The sequence below is a fragment of the Thunnus thynnus genome, chromosome 23 (assembly GCF_963924715.1).
Source record: "Thunnus thynnus chromosome 23, fThuThy2.1, whole genome shotgun sequence".
Lineage (NCBI taxonomy): Eukaryota > Metazoa > Chordata > Actinopteri > Scombriformes > Scombridae > Thunnus > Thunnus thynnus.
In genome coordinates this window covers 7523058-7536521 of record NC_089539.1, presented here as the reverse complement: position 1 = coordinate 7536521, position 13464 = coordinate 7523058, and the positions used below count along the sequence as shown (strand labels likewise).

The 13464-nt window shown below is 41.3% G+C and overlaps 1 protein-coding gene across 1 annotated transcript in view; it reads right to left on the bottom strand.

Moving 5' to 3' along the window:
• Nucleotides 1–12983, bottom strand: part of cdk17 (cyclin dependent kinase 17) — a 39893-nt gene extending 26910 nt beyond the window's left edge. The window contains exon 1 of the mRNA XM_067582328.1: nucleotides 12695–12983. The gene's annotated coding sequence lies outside the window, so the exon portion shown is untranslated. The remainder of the gene's footprint in view (nucleotides 1–12694) is intronic.
• Nucleotides 12984–13464: the final 481 nt, after the last annotated feature.

Sequence of the window (13464 nt, the reverse complement as noted above, 5' to 3'; positions counted from 1 at the left end):
GTTCCTGTGTAAATACTAACTAGTGCACCAAATGCCTATCAATCTGTGGTTGAAAATAGTCCCTACCAAAAGGAATATTTACCCCTCTTCCAGTCACGCACTACAGTGCCCAGCTGTTTCGGGAAATAAATGAGCCTTTCTTAAAAAATGAAACTAAATATTTGTGACGCTGTTTCTTTGAAAGATTGACACTTCCTCGGGAAAGAACTGGCTTGAGTCTGAGACACACAGACTACAGACTGGGTAGGGAAGTCAGAAAGTACAGGCTATGGCATTGTTGTTTCTGGACTTTCTGTGGGATTTGTTGACGATAAGAAAATGTAGAATAATACCAGCCTTATCTTTTAAATCATCATGAAGGCCACAACCATCTACAGTCACCCCCCGCCCTCTGGGAGCGGATAACGTTAGCTTGATTTTGTCACAGTTCCAAACCTCGTCTGACTCTTCGGCTCAGCTCCACACTAGACAACCTGCTCATCATCACTACCTGATAACAAATAACTTTCACTACACTTGTTTTCTTTGCAAATTGTGTCCTGTAAACGTGGCTCACTCTCTACTCGTGGCCCACACACGCACACCACAGAACGGAGACGGCAGCTTTTGTCTAAAACAGTGACAAACGTGCGAATCAAAGCATTTTTACATGAAACACTAATGTGCGGCTGAAAAAAAGCTAGAAGGTGAAACGTGAACTCGCACAGGTGCTCACTTTTTGATTTCTCCTCATTTGCCAACGTCTCTTCGTAGGACCGGAGGGGAATATAAATAAAGTCTGCGCTGCCTCAGGCCCACTTACATCACTCCTATCATAGAGATCACAGCAGCACACACACACACACACACACACACACACCCAAACACCAGGGAGTTTCCCCTCTTGTTGCCAGTATACATTATCCTACATGATGTACACCGCTACAAAGACTTCAAAGACAAGGAGCAGTGAAAGGGTGTCCCCTCCCTGAAGCCTACAGGCTGGATGAATCCCTGCATCTGATATCTTTGACAAGCACAACTGTGAAACCTGCTTAAATAAACAATTTCTGGACAATTTCACAATGACTGTACTGTAGCGTCCGCTGACTCTTTGCATTTTAGCGATCTGGATGCTTTTCCAGCTCCAAACACGGATGGAGATTGACATTTTTCCAGCGGATAAAGATAATACGCAGGAATATTTTCCGCGTTGATGTCCCATGAATATCTAGATTGTGTGTTTTGGAGGCTTTCACACACTCAATGAGAAAATATTATCAAAAATGATTTGACATGCAAAACCAACATATTCTGAATACTAACCCAAAAATATCTTCAGTCTCACTGCTAAACTATTAGCGCTGTCATCTGCCCTTCAAAACAGTTGAACCCTACCGAGTACAGTCACAAGCGTGTGTTTGTGCGGCTATGAGAACACACACACACACACAAACAGAGTATCAGTGCTGCTGCCCGGTGCAGTGGGCGCTTTCCACTGAAAGACCCTTTGTTTGTTTGAGAGAAAACTAAAAAGGAGCTTCAGCATGACTGACCCGGAGGGATGAGCTGAAATAACCCTGTATGTGTGTGTCTGTAATCGCACAAAAGGCTGCAATGTTAATATTAATAGGAAATTACCGATGACCATAAGTGGAAAAATGTCTTGGGGGGGGGGGGGGGGGGGGGGGTAATAAAAAAGATGGAATAAGAGAAGAGGAACAAGGGAAGACAGTTTCATGAGTTTTCACATGAGAGATTTAAAGAGAAGTGAGACTAAAGTGCTTACTGATTACTTAAAAAGAGTATCATAGACACCAGAGTCATCCTTTTGTCCACTTGTGTCATTAAACACTTCATTATGTTGAGTGACTGTAAGCTACCAGCAGGACTGAAAGTGAAAAAAAGAACAAGCAGCTCCAAATCTTAACAGTCTGTTATGCTATGCTGTTTAATATGTCAGTATTCTACAGGAGTCAGTGCTAAAACATACACTAAATCTGCTAGAAAGAAAGACTTCAGTCATGGTGCTTTGCCAGGAAATGGAAGATTGGAAGCTTCAGGTTGGGAGCGAGTAACTGTGAGGTCCAGATTAGAAAATCGATGATAAAAAAGCTATTATAAGAAATAAAAATATTTTAATGAAAGATCCCCTACAGACATGTTTTAAGACATATAAAAATACTCTAATTTGTGTCTGAAATCCTCATAAAAGTGCAATTACTTCCTTAAAAATCCTTCAAATTACATCTACTCCTCCCTCATTAAAAATGCAGAATCTATGAGTAGAACAGAGTAAAGCTTTGGAGGCTTCAAGTTTCTACATCACACTTGTGTAAGTTGCATATTGAACCACAATTGGCTCCAAAATTGTTGTGATGTCACAAATCATGCTCATAGGTACACACCTTAAACTCCAACAAAATTTAGAGAAACTTCCGCTCTCAGTGGATCAATATGAAAACAGTCTTCTAGTGTTAAACTCTGCACACTCATCATTCTGCACAGTGAAGCTCAGACATCCGACTGTAGGAACGAGAAGAAAAAGTGGATTTTTGACAGGAGGGAGACTTTAAGTAGCAGAAACTATTTCCTGTTTTTAGAAGAACTGACAGTAGTGGGTGTTTTGGAGACTGTACAGCTAAAAAAAAAATCACTGCACAGAGAATGAACGCACGGTCGCTCGCATGAAAGTGTTCATTAGCGAAACGTCTTCTCGAATTTTGTTTACGCTGAAATCACTCGACGTTCCGAAACATTACATGCTAAACTGTTATCGTGTGAGACAAACAATCAATCAAGGAGAGACGTAAACAAAAACATGATGCGGGAATAGAGAGAAAAACAATGTGGAGGAGAGGAGAAAGGACACGGATCTGTAATGGGAGAGATGGAAGGAATGAAGATAAAGATGGAGGAGAGGAAGGGCGAGCTGGAGGGAAGATGTTATTTTTAGGTATGAAGGCTGCAGTGTCTCCCAGCTGAATACACACACATACACACACACGCACACACACACACACACAAACAGATGTAAACACAGCACGTGGTGAACCATTACCCCGTCGCTCTCTTGCCACATGACAAACACAAAGCCCACAGGCTGCAAAACATACAGGGAACTCAGCTGACACACACACACACACACACACACAACACACACACACACACACACAGGTTTGACTGCACGCCTAGACACCCCAGTGTCATCTGTTTGCTGCGAGAGGAGGGTGAGGTTAAAAAAAAGCCAACACACTGTGTATGTATCGATGTGTGTGTGTGTGTGTGTGTGTGTTTGTGTGAGGGGGGGGGGTTAGCTTGAGGTCAAGCCAAAGGCAATACGCTCTATCTTCCAATTACGAAACAGAGATCGTCTGCAGGATGGATGATCCTCTTATCAGTTGTTCACGATGGCATTGTAATCAATCCCACACACACACACACACACACACACTTGTTAGGAGCCGAGGCTCTCAGCAGCAGGTAGACTATAGTGCAAGCTAGGTTAGCTGTGCTTTGTATGCTTATGTATGTATTTTGTGTGCGTGTGTGTGTGTGTGTGTTTGCGTGTCAGTGCTCAAATGTTTGTTTTGTCCACAACAGTCAACAACCCAAAGATATTTCATTTACTATCATAAAAAGACTAAAGAAACCAGAAAATATTCACATTTGAGAAGCTTGAAATGACTCAATGCAACTAATCGATTATCAAAATAGTTGCCGATTGATTTAATAGTTGGCTAATTGATAAATCAAGTAATCGTTGGGACTCTAAAGATGTCAGTGTTGTGTTTACCACTTGCTGTGTTGCTTCCAAGTGGACGAAAAAAATGTTTCTGAAAATTACAACCTTGTGAAAAGTCTCTTGGCCTCGCTTTATCACAATGTTGTTTTTCCTTTAAACTACAACAACAGGCGGATTCAGTGAGGAGCGTAAGTCCTCGTTTGTTCAAGGTGATGTTACATGACTATCACCCATCAGCAGCAGGAACTCAGCTACACGGCTGTCTGATCTACTAGGAGTATTGTGTGATCAGGTTGCCAGGTTACGCGCTTTTTGACCAGCGTTCAAGTCGGTCAGCGCTGTTGTTCCCTTTTGCTTTTTAAACTATGTTGTTTGTGTATAAACAAGTGACTTGCAGTAATTAACTGTGTGCGTAGCTGCATAGTGTTGTGTCTAACTGGTTTTGTGTGTATATGGCGTTTTATTCAGGCTGACAGTGAGACATAAACACGTAAATACACACATTCTGCAGCTTATTGAAGCATATTGAAGACTTGGCCTTGAAAAAAATAACGATCCTTTTGTGGCAGTAAAAGTCATAGTGTATGTATTATAACCACTAATATATGTTGGTGTTATATTTATATATTTTGTAAGGAAAAAGATGACCTCCTGCTGTTAATCCTGTCTTTGTTTCTCCAGTCGCTGCTGCTCCTGCACACGTATACAATGTCTCCCTGCGGAGTGTTTGTGAAATCAACACCCTCCTCTTGTCTGTCTCTTACATAACGCTCGTCTGTCCCAGTGCATCCACACCAGACTAACAAGGGTTAATGAGAAGCTTCCGGTCTGTAGGACACGGACACGCAAACACACATACACACACACACACACACACACACACGCACACAGCTGGATGAATATGATGTACAAGAATGTGTGTTTTCCTGTCTGGATGTTTGGTTGGTAAATCCAAACACACAGCTGGAGATGGCACATTCCAGTGGAGAGAGATGGGAAACTGTATAAGCTGAAGATGACACACACACACACACACACACACACACACACACACACACACACACACACACACACACACACACACACGCTATGCTACCAATTGAGTATATTATGCAAATGTACTGAAATAGAAAGAGTGAAAGGAAAACAAAGGTCTCAGTATAAACTTTCACGCTTACTAAAAGAAGAACTTCATTAACATTGTGAAACTTTGCAACAAGAAACTATAAATATATCCTCTTGTTTAAATAACTGAAATGTTTACAGAATTTGCTGCAAAGCGTTCGATGTTTACTGAATATTTTTACATTCCCCTGAATGCAACATGTTCGGCTGAACAAATTTCAAAAGCTGCGTGGAAAAGCAAACAGTTGACAGTTGTGTTCATCTATACGCTAAACTGTCAACTGCAGCTTTAAAATCCTCGACAGTCACATGATAGCAACAGCGGCTACACACCCGACAACACACAAAACAAAACAAAGCTCAACCACACAGAGATTTCTAAGAACGACAGGTCGTCTTACACAAATAGATCAGAGCTTCACCCTCCTCCCTCCCTCTGTTATCACCTCTCCTCCTCTTCCTTTTTCTGTTTTATGGGTTTCCTTCATGCATCCTCTTTCTCAAACCCCACCATCTCAATTCACTCCCCCCCCCCCCCCCCCCCCCCCTCCCTCCCCGAGGCCTTTGGGAACAGGTGTTGGGGGGTCCCTGAGGTGCCATTTTTGTGTGTATTTGTATGTGTGTGTGTGTGTGTGTGTGCTGCTCACATCATCCAATAGAGGCCTGGGCTTTTTCCTGTCTTTGTGCCGAGCCAGGTCCCGGCCCAGCGTTTCCCATCAGTTCATTACATCACACACAGAATATCTTTGTGTGGACTTCAGGTGTTTTAACTTAGTTAAAACAGACTGAGTTCATGTAAACAGAAAGAATTAAATGATCACTTCCAGCATGGTCTGTATGTCAATCACACACAATTTCTTTAATGCATATGGCTTGAAATTTGTCAATACTTCCATAGAGATACAAAAACATTTTTTGATATCTTACTATGAGAAATATAAACATGCTTCTTATACAACATACATATCTATATCAATTAAACAAAAGAAGGGAAGTTTTCCTAACAGCAGCTGTCCTGCAAGAACTTTGCCTGAATAAAATAGTCCAAAATTGGCAAAAGTTTGATGTAAATCAGAATCTATCTGATCAATGAATAAGTGGAAATGATAACAAATGTGATGCTAACTTTCAATGTTGACAGTTTTCAATACTCAGACACAATACTCAGTGCTACAGACACATTTCAGTCAGTACAAAAAGGTTTTGAGGTCTTATATCTAAACCAAGGAACGAATGGGCTCATTGCCTTTAAATACTGGAAAGAATAGCCCCACAATTTGGGAAATACATATAATACAAATATTCACTTTCCTGCTGAAAGTTAGAAGATTGAAACCATTCTTCAGTCTGTGAGCTAAATATGAAGCTACAGCAAGCAGCCAGTTAGCTTAGCTTAGCACAAAGACTAAAAACAGAGAAACTGATGGTTGTAGCTCGCTCTAGTTGGTAACACCCTAAAAGATTCCCTGAAATGTTACATGAAATCTTTTAGGGTTATGGTTAGTTCACCTTGAATTCACATATATTGGTCTGTGGATGTGCTCTCTATCTCTCTATCTTAAACACTTAAGGACTTTCTCTACTCCTCTTCATCTTTCCCTGCAGCCGCCAATAAAGAAACATGATGGGACGAATTTTCCATTTCTCGCCTGACTGGAGCTCTGCAGCGTTCACGAGGAAGCACTGTTTACTCTTTACTAGTTTTATCTAGTTTCTATCTTTGATGCCATCTGCTCACAGCTACGGTGCTCTTTCCAGAGACGTCCCGTCAAGCGAACCCTGTTGTACTGAGTGCTTTTTCTGTTTTTGTCATATCAGACTGTCTGTTCTTAATCTGTTCAGTCACGGCAGCTATCACTGCTCATGCACAAGTGTTGCTTTAATCAGATTAGATCAGATTATTATGCTGTGAGCGTGTACGAACGTGCGTGGAGATACTGACCTCGAACTGATCTGACCTTTCAGATAATGATGAATGAGACACTTACTGGTGCTAATACGGTGAAGAACTTCTGAAATATAAAACCAGAAGAGTCTGGAGGGGGGGGACGGGGACCTGTGAGGACTACAACCACATCCTTAATAGAATTCATTAGAAACGGGTTCATTAAGAGGCGACAGGGCCCGGCTGTGTTTTTTTTTTCTCTGGGTTGTCCAATTTTCCTGACTTTCCCGTGAACCCCACGATGCACTTTGCTGGCACTGATTGCAGATAACGCCTGTCTGTGAGGCAATGATTAACCCGCCGAGAAGAGAAGGGCATAATTAGAGATTCCTCGTCGAGATTAAAAAGGAAACATAGACTGGAATTTAAAGTTAGAGGAGACAGCGGGGTGAGAGACGCAGTTGGAAAGAGTACATCTCAAAATCCAAGAGCTCGTAGGTTCCATCCCAATGAGAGCTGAACAACGTCCTCTAAAAACTAAATCTGACTGTGAATTGAGCAGATTTAATTAAACTGCAGTTAGGGTAGTAATATTGTTATCATTACGTGAGACGGGTTGAAAAATGTTTTTAGAGAAGCGGGCAGATGGTGAGAGTTGTGTAGGACGAGATGTACTGAACAGCAGAGTGTCAACTACAGCTGACTCTCAGCACGAACACTGTGCCTTATTTGTATGTTGGTGTGTGTGTGTGTGTGTGTGTGTGTGTGTGTGTGTGTACATTCTTGTATTATGATCTTGTAATTAGAGCTGAAGCGATTACTCATCGGACAGAAAATGTATTGGTATGTATTCATTTTCAAAGCAAAAAATGGCAAAAACTCTGAATAACTGAGTAAAAAAATAAAACTAAGATTATAGATTAGTGGAGAAAGAATGAAAATAATCGTTAGTTGCAGTCCTACTTGGATCATGAGAAACATTTTGAATTTGATATCTCAGGAGTGACAAACCTCTCAGGAATGTGAGGCCTATATTTCTTCAACCAGTGAGTTTAGGGGTTTTGGATTCAGTGACGTGACGGGTCATTTGGGTTCATTAGGTGATGTTAAGTGATCAGATCATCACTATGAGAAACACAAGATTTGAATTTTTAAAGATCTATATTTTTATTCTGGGGCTCTACTGGGATATTTTTTGCATGATTTGCAGTTAAAAAAACAACTCTTTATTGGCCCCTCAGTTCAGCCTCTGTCTGAAACAGAAGGTTTTAGCTCCTGTCTCTTTAAGGCCCCGCTCTGTTCTGATTGGTCAGTGCTGGGATGCTACGAAAGCAATCAATAGTAGTTTGATTTTGCTTCTTTTTCCCCCTCATTCTTTACTCGAAATATAAACTACATAAAATGCATCCAATCCAAAACATGCAAGTGGACAACATGAACAACAGATGAAACATCATAACAACAAAGGCTACAGAACAGACGGTCATTTGAGGGCACTAGCGAACAATCTGGTGTCAGTTCGATGGGGAAGTTGAGGGAACTGGCTTCTGACTTTCCGGGAGCATTTTTATTTATTGTTTATTGTTGACCTCATGTTTTGGAACTTTGAGCAAGTTTAAGATAGACATTCATTTATGACAACAGTATATAAATGACAGAAAATCACAAAAAAAGCATGAAATTCCTTCATCATGTGTAATTTCTTCTGGTGTTATTTTAGAACGGAAAAAACAAGGTCGAAAAATCTCGACTCATTCTGCACAGAGACACAAATAACAGACTTGCGAGTTGCTTTCTGTGGTCAGACCCTCACTAGTGTGTGTGTGTGTGATGAATATTTCAACTCACTTTATGAATGAGCTGCTAGCCAGTTTATTTTAATGTGACCTCTGTGTGTGTGTGAGTGTGTGTGTGTGAGTATAATCCCCTTCTGCTGCTGCTCTAACAATGCCACCGCTTAATCTCCAGATTATGAGCCAATCACACTCACCAAACTCAACCCTTCATACACACACACACATCTGGCAAAGCATGATGGGATTTAACCAGGCAATTGGACAAGGCGTGATGCCAAAACACACAGGAATAATGATAGACAGAGCGTGTGTGTGTGTGTGAGAGAACAAAGACAAGCTAACACACTGGGTCTGGGCGATGACACGATAGCGACAGACACTTCTTCAATAGCAATAAGAAAATTGTTCAATAGAACGTTTGATAGTTTCACTGAAATGTATTAAATGCAAACCGTCATGAAAGCAGGTAACGAATACGCAAAGTTCGGTTGCACGAACAAACCTCAAGCGTGCTCCCTCCCTGACTCATAAACAGCCTGTCATATCCTTTGATAATGGAGCGCGCTACGAGTGACACGCAAACAGCCAATCATTTAAGAGGTGTGTTGTTCGGTTGCACCATCGACATGCGACACAATAACAGAAACAGCGTGGAGTGCAGACGGTGAAGAAACTGTTGATAAAAAAGGATCAGCTGGTCAGTATGACTGGTTTTTGGTTGATCAATAATTATCAATATTGACTGAAATGAAACATTTTATCGTGATACATTTTTCAGTCCTATAACACACTCACACGTTCTCTTTTCCACTGACACACACACACACAAACAGACACACGCTGTCATCCTACAAGACCAAACATCCCTTCTAACACCAAAAAAAAAATTCATATATACACACACACACACACACACACAAGTAGGGTGACAGAAGTGTTTGATGCTATATGACCTACATTTTTCACTTTTTAGAGCTAGACAGAGGCTGTGTGTGTGTTTGCGTGTGTGCGTGTGTGTGTGAAGCTCCTGCATATTAAAACAGCACTACAAACACACACAGAAAGAGAGAATGAACTCACAGCACTCCACATTCTTTGCATGGCTCACATAACTTTTCTTATGAGAGAGAGTGTGTGTGTGTGTGTATGTGTGTGTGTGTGTGTGTGTGTGTGTTCATGCTACTCCAAGCCCACACTAACTGTATTCATTCTGAAGCCCTTGAATTAGTCAGACCCCAAAAAAACCCAATAATTACTACTTCACCTACATGATGTCCACCCTGTGGCAGTGCACTGCTGAGAAGATGTTTCCCATCAGCCCCAGGGGCCGTCAGCACGTCCTCCTCTCAGATTTCGTTACGCTCTGTCGCTTTATATGTACGTTTATATGTTCTGTGCTTTCTCTGTTCTTCCTCAGGTGAAACCTTGTCAGGTGAAACAGAGCCGACGGTTTTCACCCACACAGCAGAAAACCAGAAAAAGATCTTCATGAGGAAAAAAAAAAAAAATCCTGCGCACACACACACACACACACACACAGAAAAATATGGATATAAATACACAATCACACACCAGAATACATGATCACAAATACACACAAATAAAACAGAGATCTAAAAAAAAAGAATATAAAAACATGACATACAGACTCACAAACGCACACAGACCGAGTGATATAAAATGAAACACAATGAAAGATACATGAGTGCACACATACACACACATACACAAGAGCACACAAAAAGACAACCACCATGAGGTGTGAGAACATAGAAATGCACACACACACACACACACATATGTACACCTCTCTGATCAATAAAACATTGCACAAGTCGGAGTTATATAAACGGGAGAGAGAGAGAAAGGGAGAGATGGCAAGCTGCTGGCCTGGTTGTCAATAGCAACAGTGTTTTAGAGGCTGATATTCAGCAGGTGCAGTCAGCTTTGCTGCAAAGCATGGTGGGATATCATGCTTTGTGCCACACATGATGGTATATCATCAGTCTGGATGCAGCTATATTTTATGCAGTTTAATACTTATAACGTTACGCTAGAACAAGCAGCGGTGTAGAGAACATTTCTATTGACAGAAAGCTGTTTGCCTCACAATACTGTAGTGTCATCAACTGCATTTCACAACAGGCGCTCCGGCGATTTAATATTGCACTTCCATAAAGTTGGAGGACTCACGAGACACTGATTTTTTTTTTTAAAAAAGCAGCAGAGGCCAACATTTCATCACATTTAGTCCCTAGTATCAGTTAGGTTCCAAAAAACAATGGAGCCTACACTTCCCACAATGCAACTTGACAGCGGCTCTCTATTAGACCTTCCACTCCCCCAGTTTGAAACACAAGCTTTCTGTTGAACACTGGATAGTCACAAAATCAAGTGGAGATAACCCCTGATGACATCATCAGGGTTGTTCCCAGACTGTGGAAAGCTCCTCCAGAGCCACAGAGGACATTACAGCGTGCTAACGGTTTTTACAGCCTGAGTCTGATGTGGAAAATGTGTGGAATGCCCCTTTAACAGGAAATGAAGAAATAGCTGAATTTGGACGGCAACCCAAACTGTCCATCTTTCTAACAAGTAAATACTTGTTTCAAACCAGTCACTGGACACCCGCTGGACTTCCATCACATGACGGAGCTTTAACTGCTCAAACTGAAACCAATCACAAGTCTGAAAGTTTGTCTCTGCTGCGAGACACTTCGCTGGATGTATCCTCATCTATCAATCCCAGGAAAAAATGGTGATAAAGAGCGAATGTGTGTATATGTTTGAGCTTCCATGTTCCTGCTCTATGCGACATAATGCAGAGACTGATCGATACGAGCGCTGCTATACGGCTCACAGACAGGGGGAAGGGGCTGTCAGGGTAATTACTTTGTCCTCTGGGGGTGTATCACTCTCAAAGCCAACAGCCTAGATCTGAATGTGGGTCAATACACACACACACACATACACAAATGAGTGGCCAGTTGTTCCAGATGAAGGACAGTGGAAGTAAATCCAGGTCAGGAACAGGAAGTGGAAAAACATTTCTGTGTGTTACTTGGAGGTGATTTAGAGGCAGGATGCGCACCATTATCTCATTTATATTTATTCATTTGACACTTTTGTCCAAGCAACACACAAAAAAGTGATGTTTCCTACTTTATCCAAGTAGTAAACAACACGGAGAGAGATAGATAGAGAAGGATGGGAGGTGAGTAAGTGTACTCTTGGACAAGATAGGTCCTCAGAGCAGCTTAATGCAACTGGCAAATATCAAGAATCATTTAAAAGTCAAAGTCGTTTTCAGCCAATTAAATTGCCAAACACAAACATTTCAAACAAGGGCATTCCAACAGGCCAAAGGATGTCTCCATGCCGATGTGAGGAAATGTCTTCTACAGCTGGTTCTTCCATTTCTCCCAGTATGACTTGAACACAGCACAAGCAGGACTTAAGGCACTTCCATCAGCAGTAAAGCAGATGTTCACAGATTGATATTATGAGTCATATTAGGAAAAGGAAACATCTACTGTTTTCGAAAGATACAACTACAGTTACTGTTTTCTGGAAGGCACAGATGCTTCATGTAATCACATATGCATAATTCCACTCTGAAAAATGACACTTGGCTGCTTTAAATCTGAGAGAAAATCCTCAATGCATTGATAAAATGAAAATCAGTGCTTGCACACAAACATGACGGATGTGATGAATGTGAACAATATTGCTATAATAGTGATATGAGGTCTTACAGTATGTTTATGGTATTTTTGGTATTTTCTTATTTTTTCTATAATGTTTCTCTATAATGTACCATTGGTTTCCTGGCACTGAGGGGAAGCCAACTGGCTGCCAATACATACGTTATGTAAACAAACCAAAATATCTGCACCCCAAATAGCAAAATAAGAGGCTTTATGTTTAAAGGAGCAAACACAACACTCATAATCTTGAAGGGTAAAACAGAAGGCAGTTGTAAAATATGACATAAAGCGAGAATCTGGCAGCATTATTCTTACAGTTGGCGTTTCCTCTGTGTTGTTATTTCCACACAGCACTGTTCAGCCCTCGTCCTTCGCGACCGCACAAAATGTAACGTCACGGAGTCCATTATCGGACAGGCGACGCGTTCCTCTACAACTGACATTAGAGCAAAATTACCTGAAAATGGTGAATTCCGTCGTTTCAAGCCGACTCTCCGGAGCTGCCAGGCCCGGATACCCTCCTCCGCTTTATCCGCACACTGAAGTAGCCTTAAAAACACAGCTCCGTCTGTGTTTGGTTTCCGACAGAGAAAGAAATATCCACAGAAACACGCAGAGAGATGCGAAGGGTGTGTGAAGAAGGAGGGCAGCAGACCGAACCCCCAAAAATGTCGTTTGTGAGGCGGTGAAAGCAGTTTAAAGACGCTGGAGGAGGAGATCTGCTGTCGACACAGGAGACGGGAAGCCAATTTTTTTGCCTAGGATGGCGACGTTATGACCCGCCCTACTCTGTCTGTGATTGGCTAGTACTCGTTGCCTTCGTTTGGTTGGGTTGGTTAGGTTTAAACATGAGGAATGTGATTGGTTAGGATTAGGGTAAGAATATTAGGGTAAGCCAATCAAAGACAGAGTAGGGCGGGTCATGACTTCGCCATCCTAGGAAATCAAAATATGGCAGACGGGAGGGGTTGTTGCGTTCAAAATAAAAGCATTTGATCTCTATTACAACATTAAAAAATAAAAGCATGTGTTTCTACTGCTTCCGGTCACAGTATTTAAAATAAAAGCGATTAAAATAACTCATTTCATAATGTTTAACATTATAAAGACAGACACATACATACATCTGCCTACATACATTCTCAGAGTGCTTTTTTGTCATATTTAAACATATGACGTATGTTGTATTTTCTTGGTTTGTTTTGATGTATCTTATTTATTTTAATT